General features: G+C 40.6%; 1 protein-coding gene and 1 non-coding gene across 3 annotated transcripts in view; one reads left to right on the forward strand and one right to left on the reverse strand.

Annotated features, from left to right (window-relative positions):
* The window catches only part of Adk (adenosine kinase), a 563,958-nt gene that overhangs the window by 377,644 nt on the left and 172,491 nt on the right, over positions 1-13,823 (forward strand). The window lies entirely within an intron of this gene.
* LOC111818683 lies at positions 12,539-12,642 on the reverse strand. The gene has a single exon (XR_002822608.1). It is a non-coding gene; the product is annotated as a small nucleolar RNA U13 (small nucleolar RNA).

The raw sequence follows: 13,823 nt of genomic DNA on the forward strand, positions 1-13,823 counted from the left end.
TATTCCAGTGATAAGAATTGCGAAGAGACTTTACTGACATTTTTATTTACATCATTAAGTATTTCCATCTTTTAATAGCCATTGCTTTTGTAAGTACTTGTAAAATCATTTATTTATTTATTTGGCACAAGGTTTTGCTGCCCAGCTCAGACTTACAGTGATCCTCCTGTCTCTGTCTCAGCCTCCCCAGCTCTGGGATTACAGCCATGCACCACCATGCCCAGTTTCAGCGGCAGACACCAACCCCAGTCCTTGCACTGGTCAGGCAGGTGCTTAGACCACCATGCTATCCCCCAGCCCCCATTAATAGCCATTGCTTTTTTAAAAACAATACAAAGGGCTGGCCAGATAGCTCAGCTGACTAAAGCGCCTGCTTAGGCAAAGCACAGCAGCAGGGTTCAATCCCCAGCTTGCTGTGCTGGCTCCACCCCCGGGGCGCGCTGGGACAGAGATTGAGACTGGGTGTGAGACATAGTGAGACCCTGAACACCCTGTAGACCCTGTACCAAATACAAAGAAAATAGAAGACAATATAAAATTGTCAGTGACCTTGATGTAGATATTTTGTCTGAGATAATCTATACATCTATGAAATAAAATGTGCATATCACAGAAAAATTTTCCACATTACCTCTGGCATCTATAATTACAAGAAGTACCTATGGTGGTGGCCACTAGATCCCAGACATTTATTAGTATAGCAAGCTGCCAAAGTGCATATACACTTTTTGGTGGGCTCTGTAGAAGTCATTTGCTATTTTAATATGAAGAGCCATATAAATCAACTAATTATGTAATTTTGAGTACCAGACATGGTATATGGTATGCATCTTTGCTTAAGAGACTTTCAGGTTTTTGCAAAGGTATTATTTTTAATTTTTAGACTCTGTCAAGTCTGTGCTCATTTTTTTTCTCAGAGCCTTCTTTATTTTTATATCTTTTTGTCAATGAATACACATGCGCATGGCACTAGGTTGCCACTCTGGGCTCCCACACACTAGCATGGAGCTGTATGCCCGCCCCAAGTGTAATTCTTAGAGGTATTAGATTATCAAGCATTTCCAGGGACTTGAGACTGTTCTCTAGATCCGTAGTCTGACAGTAGACACTCTCTCTCAATCTCTTTCTCTACCCCTTCTCTCCCTCTCCCTCTCTCTAGCTCCCTCCCTCCCACACCCCCGTCTTCCTCTCTCCCTCCATCCTTTTTAACTTTCTTTTAACTTTCTTCTCTTCCAAGTCTTTCTGATGTATTTTTACTCATCTGAAAAAAATGAGGTCCACTCTAGCACAAGAGGCTCCTAATAGATAGGAGTAAAGCTGTGTTGTGGAACGGACTCGGAAAGAGCCAAAGGTGCTTACCTACATGCTTTGCTTCTGGTTTCCTTTCTAGTTTTGTTTTTTCATTTTTCCTTTTCTCGTACACCTTCACTGACATAACCTTCTACTGTTCCTCCTTTGTACCCTTTTTCTACCCACAACATTACCTCACTGAAGACCAAATGCTTTTAAATCATCCCCAACCTCTGTTCATTATTGGTAAAAATGCACTGTGATTTGACATGAATTGAATTGCCATGGAGTTGATCACATGTGTGTAGTAATAACTTTTTGTGATATTCACTATTTTAGTTACTCTATTCATTTGATTATTTCAGTTTCTATATATTTCAAGCGATGGTTTGTTATCATTTATACAGTTGCCATACAAAGGCTAATGTTTAAAGATTTTTTTATGAGCTATTGACTGCCTGGCAAGAAGAAGGTCCTGAGTTTGCTTCCTGGTACCAAAAATGAAATAAAATAAAGTTTTTATTGAGTGCATTATAACATAATTAAACTTATTTAATGACTTCGACTTACCCTTATGAACAAAAACTGTAAATTTATGTCTGAGTAGAAAAAGCACTCACCCTCTGTCTACAAAGCCCAGTTTTTGGCTCGGAAGTTTTCTATGCCTCTCAAAGCCCCGATAGTGAGAGCCAAGATGCTGAGATTCTTAGACATTAGCAGCATAATTGACATTGATTCTATAGATGATTAATAATGTTGTGTCAGGACCAGCAAGGTAGCTCAGCGGACAAAGCGCCTGCTTAGGCAAGTGCAGGGCACGCCGGGCCCGGCCCGGCCCCAGGAGCGCTGAGCTGGCTGTGGGTGTGGTGGTGCGTGCCTGTAGTCCCAGCACTCGGAGGCTGAAAACAGAAAGATCAAAAGTCAGAGCTGTGTAGTGAGACCCTATACCAAATACATAAAATTAATAATAATGTTTCAACCTCTTAGTTTCTGGTGATTTTACTCATTATTTATGATATTTATATTGGAAAAATCCTGTTATTTTTCTGAAGAGATTCAATTCAAGTTCCCACCTTGTATCTTATGTTTTCTTCACTTCCTTTCTGGAACAATTGCTCTGTCTTTAAAACTTTTACGATGACAGTTTTAAGAGTATTGGCTGGTATTTTGTAAAATGCCTTTCAGTGAAGGGTCAACTGATGTTTCCTCATGATTAATGCATTTATAATGTCGCCGCATGTGTTGGATCAAGATTTTATGTCTTGTCATTGGTGACATTAACTTTGATTACCTGGTTAAGGACATGTTGTACCAGTTTATCTACTTGAAAATTATTCTTCCTGGCCATGCGCAGTAGCACTTGCCTGTAGTCTCAGCTACTCAGGAAGCTGAGACCAGTGGATCCCTTTAGCCAGAGTTCCAACCCTGCCTGGGCAATACAGTGAGACCCTGTCCCAAAAAAGAGAGAGAAAAGTAGCGTGCACGAATATATACATATATGCATTGGTATCTGTTGCTCCGTTTCTCTATGTATGCCAACTCCTGATATTAATGAGACCTCACTCTTTGCTCAAAGCTAAAATAAGCATAAAATAGTCTCAGCATTGCAGAACCACACGTGGGAAAGGACGAGTATGTTTTGCATGTGGGAGGAATATGAATCATTAGGCGCCAGAGGAGGACTGAGGTGGGCCGCCTCTAAAATTGCCCCTGCTGGCCCTGCCTCCAGATATTCATGCTCTCTTGTAATCCTTCTTGCTTGAGTGTGGGCCGAATCTAGTGACTTTCTTGTGAGAAGTAAAATAGGATGGAAGTGATAGTAAGGCACTTCCACACTTCGCTTCCCAAACACTGTACCCTGTCTTGCCCTGGAGGTAGCAGCCTAGAGAATGGAGAAGGCTTTTGAGTAGCCCCGCAAAGAGCCCCACTTGGCAAGGAACTAAAGTTTTGAGGACTGCCACAGCCACAGGAGCGCCTGGGAGGGGGAAACTGAGGTCACTGCCAACCTGTGAGAGTCAGTGAGTCAGAAGCCAAGCCCTGCTTGGATTGCTGCCCCCAAAGCCATGAGATAAGAGCATGAGTGTGGTCTTAGGGTGCTACGATTTGGAGTCATTGCTCATGCAGTTGTAGCAAATGTACACTATGAAGAACAAATTTACCAAGCAGAGTGCAATATTTCTGTTCTTTTTGACAGTTCTTTTGCGTTTAGCCTTTGTGTGTATTGTCAAACTATTATGGCTTCTTAAGTTGGTTTCACCCCCCACACTCACTGCCTTATTTTTAGTATCAGAAGAATTTATATGGTTCTAAAAATCACAACTATGCAAAAGGCTTACTCATACCCCCACCCCTGTACCCCGCATCTGCCTCTGCCCTGGTGCTTTCATCTTTTGTACTTTATTTCTTCCCACCTGCACTCTGTTTTTTTCTGGCTCACATTTGTGTTTTTTCTTTCAATACAAATTGGTAGCCAAATGTATATTGTATTCTTTGTTTTGTGAAAGGTAGCACACTGTAGATTCTCTGCCCTTTTTCTTTGATTAAGCATATCTTATAAGTCATACCATAACATCTCAGAGCTCCTCCTCCTCATTTTTATGGCTACAGTGTTCTCTACTACATGAATATACTGTAATTTATTGTATCACTCTCATGTGTGGGCATTTAGCTTGTTCCAGGAAATTTACAGTTAAAAACAATCTTTCAGTGAATAACCTTGTTACTTCATATTTTTGTATTGAGAATATGTGGCTAAGAGTACATACATACTTTTGTCAGATATTGCTAAATTCCTCACCCAAAGTTATCAGTGTTTTCATTTCCAGCATCCATGCAGGTTTCTAATGAGATTATTTTAATGTTTGGTCCCCTCTGCTACCAAGTAGAACTCATTCGGAGGGTAAAATATTACATGTCATAGTTTTCACATTGCTGAGACAGTCTGTAGAGGTTTCAGTTCATAGTTGGCTGACTCTTACGCAGGGTGGCATGGCAGGGGGGCTTGCAGAAGAGAAACAGCTCATGGCAGGTAGAAGACAGCATGTCAGCAAGCCAAATGCGACAGTAACAGCTTCTTGCTGTCTCTTTATAGTCTATCTAGACTTCTTGCCCTTAGGTGGAGGGCATTCACACTGAGACACCAGTCAGTGGACTGACGTGATAATCACACACCTTTGGTTCCAGCATTACACTGTAGACCCAGCCACCTCCGAAAAAGCCCCACTTGTGGCCACATGAAGCTGCGGGGGGACATCTAAACACAAGCCATATTGTTAGATTTATTAAACTTAGTTGCTGCAAGTATTAAATTTATAAAACTTAGTTGCTGAAGTAAGACTATAGAGTTGTGGTCCCTCCCAGCCAATTCATTTTAGTATAGTAAAAATAATCCCAAGAAATAAAAAGTGATCATTCTTTACAGTAGAGATTTTAAGATTAATTCTGTTTCTTTTTTTGCTTGTTTTATTGAAAACATTACATGAATATAAATGAATCACTATTATCTTCTATTTAGTTTTATTTTCCAGCTCGCATATTTCTCTTTATCTTCGGCTCTGCCAGAATGCACACGTTCATGTTTATTTTTAATATGTTTTCCTTTTTCTTTCTTTGTTTCTTTTTTTTTTCTCTGTGGTACAGGGGATCAAACTCGGGACCCTGCACATGCCAGTCAGGCGCTTATGCCACTGAGCTGTCTCCCAGCCTGTTAATGTCTTTTCATTAGCCCGTCTCCTTGTCTTTATCCTTAACATCTCCAATCTGGGAAAAATTCTACTTATAATTAATACTTCATACCTTTTTCCTTACTTCCCTACTTTGACTGTGATGCTGGGTTATTTTCCCTGGACTTATAATATTTACCTTGTTCTGTAATTCCTTGGCAATGTGTATTTCTCATGCTAGAATGTGTTCCTTCACACCAGTGATCTTCATACCTCATTCTCTTCCTTCTGCCTGACGAGTGATTATGTACTTACTAGCATTTAGAGTTTTTCCTTTGCCAAGATTTTTGAACTTTCATAAAGTTTCGAAAATTGTTGTCTTACTTATTCACCACTTTTTGTTTTACAAATATTTAAGACTTGAAAATTTGATCTTCCATCTCAATCTACCTAACTAAACTTTATAATGACTTTAGACTATAATTGAAACCTCAAAATATTTTTGGTAATAAAATCTGATTCTTTTTTTCCATAATTTTATTGATAAACAAATAGCAATGAGACAGTTTCAAATCAAATTGGTATAAAGTCTGATTCTTAATTTGAAAACTTCATATATTTTATAAGGTGAAACTAAGCTTAACATCTATCTAAATAAATCTAGGCTGTTCTGTTCACAACTTGTTCATATCTTCCTTGTGCTTTTTTTTTTCTTTTTTTAATTTGAGGGAAGGTTCTATAGGGTGTCACTACTAGATCAGAATCCTAGTGATCCGCCTGTTTACAGCCTCCCAAGAGCTGGGATTATAGGCGCACGCCTCCACACCCTGTCTCAGTTGCCATCTCAGCATTCCCCGGGGGCTGGGGCAGCACCAGCAGGCCCAGGGATTGAACCCCTGGTCCCTGTGCCTGCTTTCAGGCACTTTAATCCACTGAGTTATTTGGCTGGCCCTTCTTTTGCTTTCATAAAATAGGAAGTTTTGTATCAGATGGACTGTTAGATGGGTTCTTGAATTTGTATGATAACCCTGAAATTGTGGAACCCTGTGATCCTTTGTAGTTAAGAGCAAAAACATGTTATGTAGTTTTAAAAACCCACACAGCACAGCTTGTCCTCTGGGTGCTAGCATTAGCATTGTATGAATGTTTGCTCTGCTGTGTTTTCTTTTTTCTTTTCTTTTTTTTTTTTTTTTTTTTTTTTTTTTTTTTTTTTTTTTTAATGTATTTGGTAGAGTCTCACTACACACCTCAGACTCATAGTGATCCCTGTAATCAGCCTCCCCAGTGCTGGAATTACAGGCTTGCACCAGCAGGCCCGGTCTCTGTGGCCAGCTCAGCGTACCCCGGGGGGGTGGGGGACGTGGCATGTGGTGCTAGAGATCGAACCCTGGTCCCTGCTCTTGTCTATGCAGGCGCTTAGTCCACTGAGCTCTCTCCCTGGCCCTGCTCTGCTTTTTCTTGATCATTCCTCTTTCCCGTAGTTTTGTTCCTACCGCATTTCAATTCTAACAGTAGTGAAAGTTAGCATCATCAAGCTCTGCTGTTGTGGCAGCTCAGTTGTCCGCGATAATGCCTCCCTTAGCCTTCAAGGCCCCCAGGACACTTCTTATCAAATTCAGAGATTCCCAAGATCCTCTCACTTTCAGTAATTCTCTAGGACAACTCTTCAAACTCAGGGAAGCATTATACAATTGCAGTTTTATTATAAAGGCTACAACTCGGGAACATCTAAATGAAGAGAAGCGTGGGACAAGGGCTGGGAGTGTTTTGGACCTGCAGGTCCTCCTCTGCCTGTGGAATCAGAAAATGTCGCTCTGCCTGCTGGTCAACCCAGTCACCAGCTGAGGAAGCACCACCAAGCTTCAGTGCCCAGAGTCTGTCTTCCTGTTTCATTACATAGACATAATTGCAATCACATAAAACAATGTATAGTCACCTGTCATCACTGTCATGTGCGTAACCTGCTGTGCCACTGCGTTCCAGGAGCTGCTGCGTACGTCACTAGGTGACGGGAATTTTTCAGTCCATTTTAACTTTATGAAACCAGTGTCATCTGCCACTCATCACTGACCAAAGTGGCACTAAGCAGCTCGTGGCTACATATAGTTAATTCCTGCTACCAATCCTCTTCGGATGTTTCTTCAGTTGAGTTGATTTTCTTTCTCAGGAAGGGCTCATGAGGCCAGTATTCATGTTGGTTACAGTATGTAACCTTTATAGTAGAAACTTGGTTTTGATAATAAAATCTTTGCCTCATATTTCTGTCCTTGGCTTTTTTTTTTTGAAATGTTTCTTTTTCCTTGCCATCAAAGTCTGATAGTAATCTAATTTTCTTTACTTCATGGCTCCTTTATGCTTTTTGCTGAGATACAAAAAAAATTTTTTTCTTTAAAATGACTTTAAGGGCCAGGGAGATGGCTCAGTAGAATAAGCACTTGCCTGGCAAGCGCAAGGACATGAGTTCAATCCCCGGTTCCACAAAAAAAAAAAAAAAAAAAGTGACTTTAGTAGAATAGTATGCAAACCAACATGATACAATCTGCCTTAAAATGTATACTTTGAAATCTTTTTTGTGTGAGAGCTCTCTCAAAGTACAATTTTTGTATTTGTTCCATGATCTTCCTTTGGTATTCTTACTTCTGGTGTTCTTTTTAGCCATGCGCTAGTTTTTCTTTGGCTGTCTTCCGTATTTGTTTCTTTCTCTCAAGATTTTGTCTTGACACTTTTCTTTAGATTTACTGCTTCATCATCTGGTTGTCTTAAGATTTTTTTTATTAAGACATATTTCGCACACACATTGATCATATTCATCATAAGGAATTTATACCGGCATGCAATATATTTTAATTCTTTTTTTCCACTCTTCAACTCTTCTTCCTCTTCCCTTTAACACAAGCTTTGTTTCCTTTTTTCTTTATTCTATTCTTTTTTTTTCCTTTTCTATTCCCCCTTCCTGCCCCTTATTCTTGTTCCCAATTGATCATTTTCTTCCTTCTTTCCAGTATCTCCGCATTCTGCTCCTTCTTTACACTTTGCGTCTCTCACACAAGAGAAATCGTTGATATTTATACTTATGTGTCAGACTTACTTCCCTTACGATCATGTTCTCAAAGTGCATCTGTTTTCCTGCAGTGGTGCAGAGTAATACTCCATTGTGTACAAATACCACATTTTCTTTAGCATTCTGTTTCCAAGAGTTATATATCATAAATGGTGCTACTATAAACGTGGGTATTTATGTGTCACAGCATTACCTCTTTTGAGGACACCAACTGGGGGAACAGCTGGGTCAAATGGAACCTCCAGTTTTGGTTTTTGGAGGCATCTCCCTCCTGATTCCGTAGTAGTTTATCAGTTCACACTCCCACCAACAGTGGAGAAGGGTTCCTTCCCGCCCCCCAGCCTCACTACCATATGTTAGTGGTTGATTTTGCATAATAGCCATTTTTTCTGGAATAAAATGGAATCTCAAAGTTCTTTTAATTTGTATTTCTCAAATGGCCAACAATGTCTAGCATTTTTAAAAGTATTTGTCATTTGTACTTCTTTGAGAAGTGTCCATTCATTTCAAATGCCCAGTTTTTTATTGAGTCTTCAAATTTCAGGGGCCTAATTTTTTAAAATTCTTTTTATAGTCTAGATGTTAATCCTTTGAGTAGCTAGTAAAAAATATTTTCCCGCTCTGTGAGGTCTTTCTTCACTCTGTTGATGGTTTCCACTGATGTGCAAAATCTTTTTAGTTTGATGTGATCCCTGTTGTTGGGTCTTTGTATTATTTCCTGTGCTGTTAGATTTTTGTTCATAAAGTGTTTGCCTACTCTGTATCTTCTAGTTTTATTCTATCTTCCAGCCAATTAATTGTTTCCGTTTTTATATTTAGATCTTTGATCCATTCTGATTTTAGTTTAGTGCTTGATGAGAGATAAGGGTACAGGTTCATGGAGAGCCATTTTTTCTCACATTTATTGAGGAGGCTATCATTTTTCCAGTGAATGTGTTTGGCCCCTTTGTCAAAGAGCAGGTAGCTGGTGTGCTTAGAGTTGTTTCTGCATCTTCTAATCTATTCCATTGATCTTCAGGTCTGTTTTTTGTTTGTTTGTTTATTTTGTTTTGCCAGTACCACTGACAGTTGCTGCTGCTTTTATCATGGTAGCGTTCCAGTATAGATCCAAGTCAGGGAATTTGATGCCCCTGCCTTGCCTTTGTTGCCCAGAATTGCTTTTGGTATTCCAGGTCCCTTCTGGTTGTAGATGAATTTTAGGATTATTTTCTCTAGTTCTGTGAGGTATACAGTTGTATTATGTATATACAAGAATACAAGAAATCTGTTTAACAAGTTTGGGAGTGTGACCATTTTCACTATAGTAGTTCTGCCTCTCCAAGAAAAAGGGATATCTTTCCATTATCTGATATTCTCTTCCATCTCTTCTTTTCAGAGCACTGTAGTTTTCACTGTAATGTTCTTTTACTTCCTTTGTTAGATTGATTTCTAAGTATTTCATTTTTCTTGATGCTATTATGAAAAGTGCTGTTTCGCAAATTTTTCTCTCATGAGTTTGTTATTTATGTACAAAAATGCTAGTGATTTTTTATTTTGTGTCCTCTACACTACGAAATTTGTTTAATAATTCTAGTCTTTTGGTGGAGTTTTTGGGGTCTTTTGTGTAGAGAGTATCGTCATCTACAAATAATAATAATTTAACTTCTTCCTTTCCTATCCATGTTCCTTTTATTTCTTTCTCTAGTCTAATTTCTCTAGCTAATGTTTCTAGAAATATATTGAACAGGAATGATAGTGAGCATCCTTAAGATACTTTCTCTTTTGTGTTTAGTACAGGGTATACAGGGTCTTACTACACAGATCAGACTCGTAGTGATTCTCTTGTTTTCAGCCTCCCAAGCACTGGGATTACAGGCATGCATCACCACACCCAGTCTTAATCACTGTCTCAGTAGCCCCAGGGACGGGGCCAGCATAGCAAGCTGGGGATTGAACCCCAGTCTGCTGCGCTCTGTCTAAGCAGGTGCTTTAGTCCACTGAGTTATCTATCTGGCCAGCCAAGATACTACTTTTTGTACTTAGTTGATTGTATGTTTCTTCTAGTTTAGTCCTCATTTTTAAAATTCTGGGCCTGGGATAGCTCATCTGACTGAGCGCCTGCTTAGGCAAATGCAGGGACCAGGGTTCAATCCCTGGCACCACATGCCACACTGACCCCACTGCTAAATACTCTGAGCTGACCCCTGAGTCTGGGAACAGTGGCCCACGCCTGCAATCCCAGTGCTGGGGAAGCTGAAAACAGGAGGATCACTCCAAGTCCAAGCTGCATAGTGAGACCGTATACCAAATGAGAGAGAGAGAGAGAGAGAGAGAGAGAGAGAGAGAGAGAGAGAGAGAACGAAAGAACGAATACCCAGGGCCTTCACACTGAGCTATGTCTTCAGCCCATGTTTCATTTTGAGACAAGGCCTCACTCACTCACTAAGTTACCAAGACTAGACTAGAACTTGAGACTCTCTTGTCTCAGCCTCCCAGAGTGATGATATTATAGTTCTGTGGTATTGCAAACTAAGCTGCCTGGCTATGCCGTCCACTTCTGCAATCCACTCCTGTAATGTTCCCGCCTTCAGGCTGACCAAGCATTTTCTGATTCCTGGAATCTGAAGCTAAACTAAATTAAACTTCTGTAAGATTCTAGTGTTGAGTATTGTATCTGAACAACAAGAAAGCTGACAAATACAGTGTTTTCCATTGTTTTATTGATGCATTATATTTTTTTCAAGTAGTAGCTTATAGTTGTATACTTTGAGGGCTGGGGAGATAGCTCAGTAGAATAAGCACCTGCCTGGCAAGTGCAGGGTCCTGACTTCAATCCCTGGTACGGGGGGCAGGGGACCCTATAGTTGTGTACTTTGTGAGCAGTCTTTCTGACGGGCTTTCATTGTTTACTGAATTTTATTCTGCTGTTGGGTGTAGAGATTCTGCTCTATGCAGTCACTAGGTACTTTCCGGTGGGAAACGCAGTACTACCTATGCAAGTGGGGGAAAAAATTCTGAAACTGTAGATATCACTCAAAGAAATTCCTTGGGACAGGTAAATCGGGTTTTTAAACTAAAATTTGAAAGAGAAAATCTGTGGATTAAAAGGTATCTGAAGGAAGAACTGAGAATAGAGCTCACAGGTGAAGCGCTGGCTTCTATTCCCAGTACGAAAAATAAAGTTGGTAAAAGAAAGACAAAGACAAACAATAGACTTTATTTGGGTTCCAGTGCCAGCTTAAACAAATTTATACGGCAAAGGAGAAAATCAGACAAGTTAGTAGATTTTTCCTTATTGCTACTGGGAAATATTGTTAAAATTTTTAGTTGCATATCATATTGTGTGGTATGTCATTTAAAACAACTTTATCTTTTTTTTTTTTTTTTTTTTTTTTTCAGGGATTGAACTCAGTCTCTTGCGCTTGCCAGGGAAGTGCTTATTCTACTAAGCCATCTCCCTGGCCCCAACTTTAACTTTTAGACTTTAAAAATATATCAGAAAACAAAGGCTGGGTGTGGTGCTGCACACCTGTAAGCCAATGCTCTAGGAGGCTGAGACAAAATAATCAAAAGTTTGAACCCAGCCTGGAGAGGCTAGAAATATACTTAAGTATTAAACCCCAATACTTGGGCTGGGGAGATGGCTCAATGGAATAAGTGCTTCCCTGGCAAGCACAAGGGCCTGAGTTCAATCCCCGGTTCCACCAAAAATAAATGAAAAATATAAAAAAATAAACCTCAATACTGAAAAATAAAAGGGCTATCTAATAATCTATTTTATGGAACTGCCTGGAGAGAGAGAATGTCTGGCTAGATGAGATATCAGGCAGGTAGACTTGGATTGCTTTGTGATGGTGCCGTACCCTATGCTCTGATGAAATTAGACTCAGCAATAAATTTATGCTTCATCTTGATTGTACTTCTGAGAAGACAGGGTCTGGCCACGTATTCCAGGCTAGCCTTGAGCTCACTGTGGAGTCCAGGCTGACCTCTGACTTGGAAAAATCTGCTTCCCTCAGCCTCTTGAATACCAGGATTAAAGGTATGCCCTGCAGTAGCTCCTCTTATTTATTCTTTCTTTTAGTAAATTTGTGAGGTTCTGCCACTTGCTAGATGCTGGTGTACGCACTTAGTGAAGAAGTCAACAAAGTAGGATACCTGCCCGTGTGAAGCATGCTATTGTGCAAGAAAAGAGACAGGAGATGAATGGTAACAGATGAGTAACATAATGAGGCAGGAAAAACTCAAGTCATGATGGGCATGAGGGAATTACTCTGTGTGGAGTGGTCAGAGCACGCCCCCCTGAAGAGATGGTGTTGCGCAGAGACCTGGAAGACCCAAGTGTGAGGGAAGAGCCCTCCAGGCAGAAGACAGCGAGTAAGCAGCAGAGGCGATGTCAGAGCCGTGCTGGTGCTCAGGCATTCAGTCTTGGAGGCCACTTTAGGGACCTTCGGCTTTGACTTTTGTCTAGATGGGCATACTTTCAAACAAAGCAATAAAATGACCTCATTTGCCTTTTTTTTTTTTTTTTTTTTTTTTTTTTTAATGTCAGACAGGTAATGTGGTGCCCACATCATAATAAGGTTTGAGGGAGGCACATCTCATGCGTAAGGCATGAACACCCATGATCGCGCTCAGGAACCAAAGGCTCCTCGTTTACCTTTTAAAGATATTATGCTATCTGGCAGCTACGTTTATTCATTTAAACACATTTTCTTTAAATGTAGTGGGTATTTTAATAAGTTCTGGAGGTGCAAAACACAAAAATACCTGCCTTCATGAAACTGCTATTTCCTAAGAAAGGCAAAAGTTAAGAGAACGAATGTTGTGTTACGGCACTAGTCTAAGCAAAAGGTGGTAGTGGCTAAGTCCCAGATGGTAGTGGGAGAAATACTGAGAAATGTTCACTTTACTTTTGGGGAGACTTTGAAGCTAAAACAGACAGGATTGGCTAAAGAATTGCAAGTGAGACGAGAAGTCAAGGCTGAAGGCATCTTCATGTTGAGTTAGTGCGTAGGATCATGCTGTTTGGCCTGGGAGTTTTATGTTGCTTTCAGCTGTCACCTTTTCCAGATTAGGATGTCTTGATGGAGGGCATCGGGGGACCGATCACGCATTGCCGCTGTCCGCCAATTTCCACTGTGGACAGTATCGCTTCCGCTCGGCCTCCCCCACGGGGAGCCGAATGAGTGCACAGATGAGTGCCTCGTCTGCTAGATGCACTCTTTGGTGTGACCCAGTTGTTAGAGTGCCAGCCTAGGGTCAGAGAGCCTCCAGCTCCAAGCAGATATAGCTGTGTAGTAAGAGGCCACTTCACCTCTCCATCCCTGGGTTTTCTCATCTGAGAAATGGCAGGGCGGCAGTAGGCACGCTCTTTGTACTCACTGTAAGTGGAATGTGTGCCTGTGACTGAAATACAAAGGGCCACGCGAAAACAAGGCCATGCTGTCATTGCTTCTGTTTTACTTCTCTGCGATATTGCAGAATACTAAGCAGGGAACATAGAATTCGTATGATCCTAAACCCAGATGGAACTATGAAAATAGTCATTTCAGTTTTGTTGATACCCAAATTGTATGCTTTGGGAAAGTGATCATTTATAAAGAATCCCAGGGGTCGGAGATATAGCTCAGCAGCACAGTGCTTGTCTGGCAAGCCCAAAGTCCTGGGTTCGATTCTCAGTACCTAAAAAAAATTCTCAACAAGAATCAATGGGTGAAAGCCATGCTGTTATGCTGAGCTGTAGGGGACTCAGGTCAACAATTTCTGACACTGCCAGTCAAGCGGAAGACCCAATACTATTATGGGCTACTGGACTCTTTTAGAATATT

This window comes from Octodon degus, unplaced genomic scaffold (assembly GCF_000260255.1).
Source record: "Octodon degus isolate 3935 unplaced genomic scaffold, OctDeg1.0 scaffold00005, whole genome shotgun sequence".
In the NCBI taxonomy this organism is placed as follows: domain Eukaryota; kingdom Metazoa; phylum Chordata; class Mammalia; order Rodentia; family Octodontidae; genus Octodon; species Octodon degus.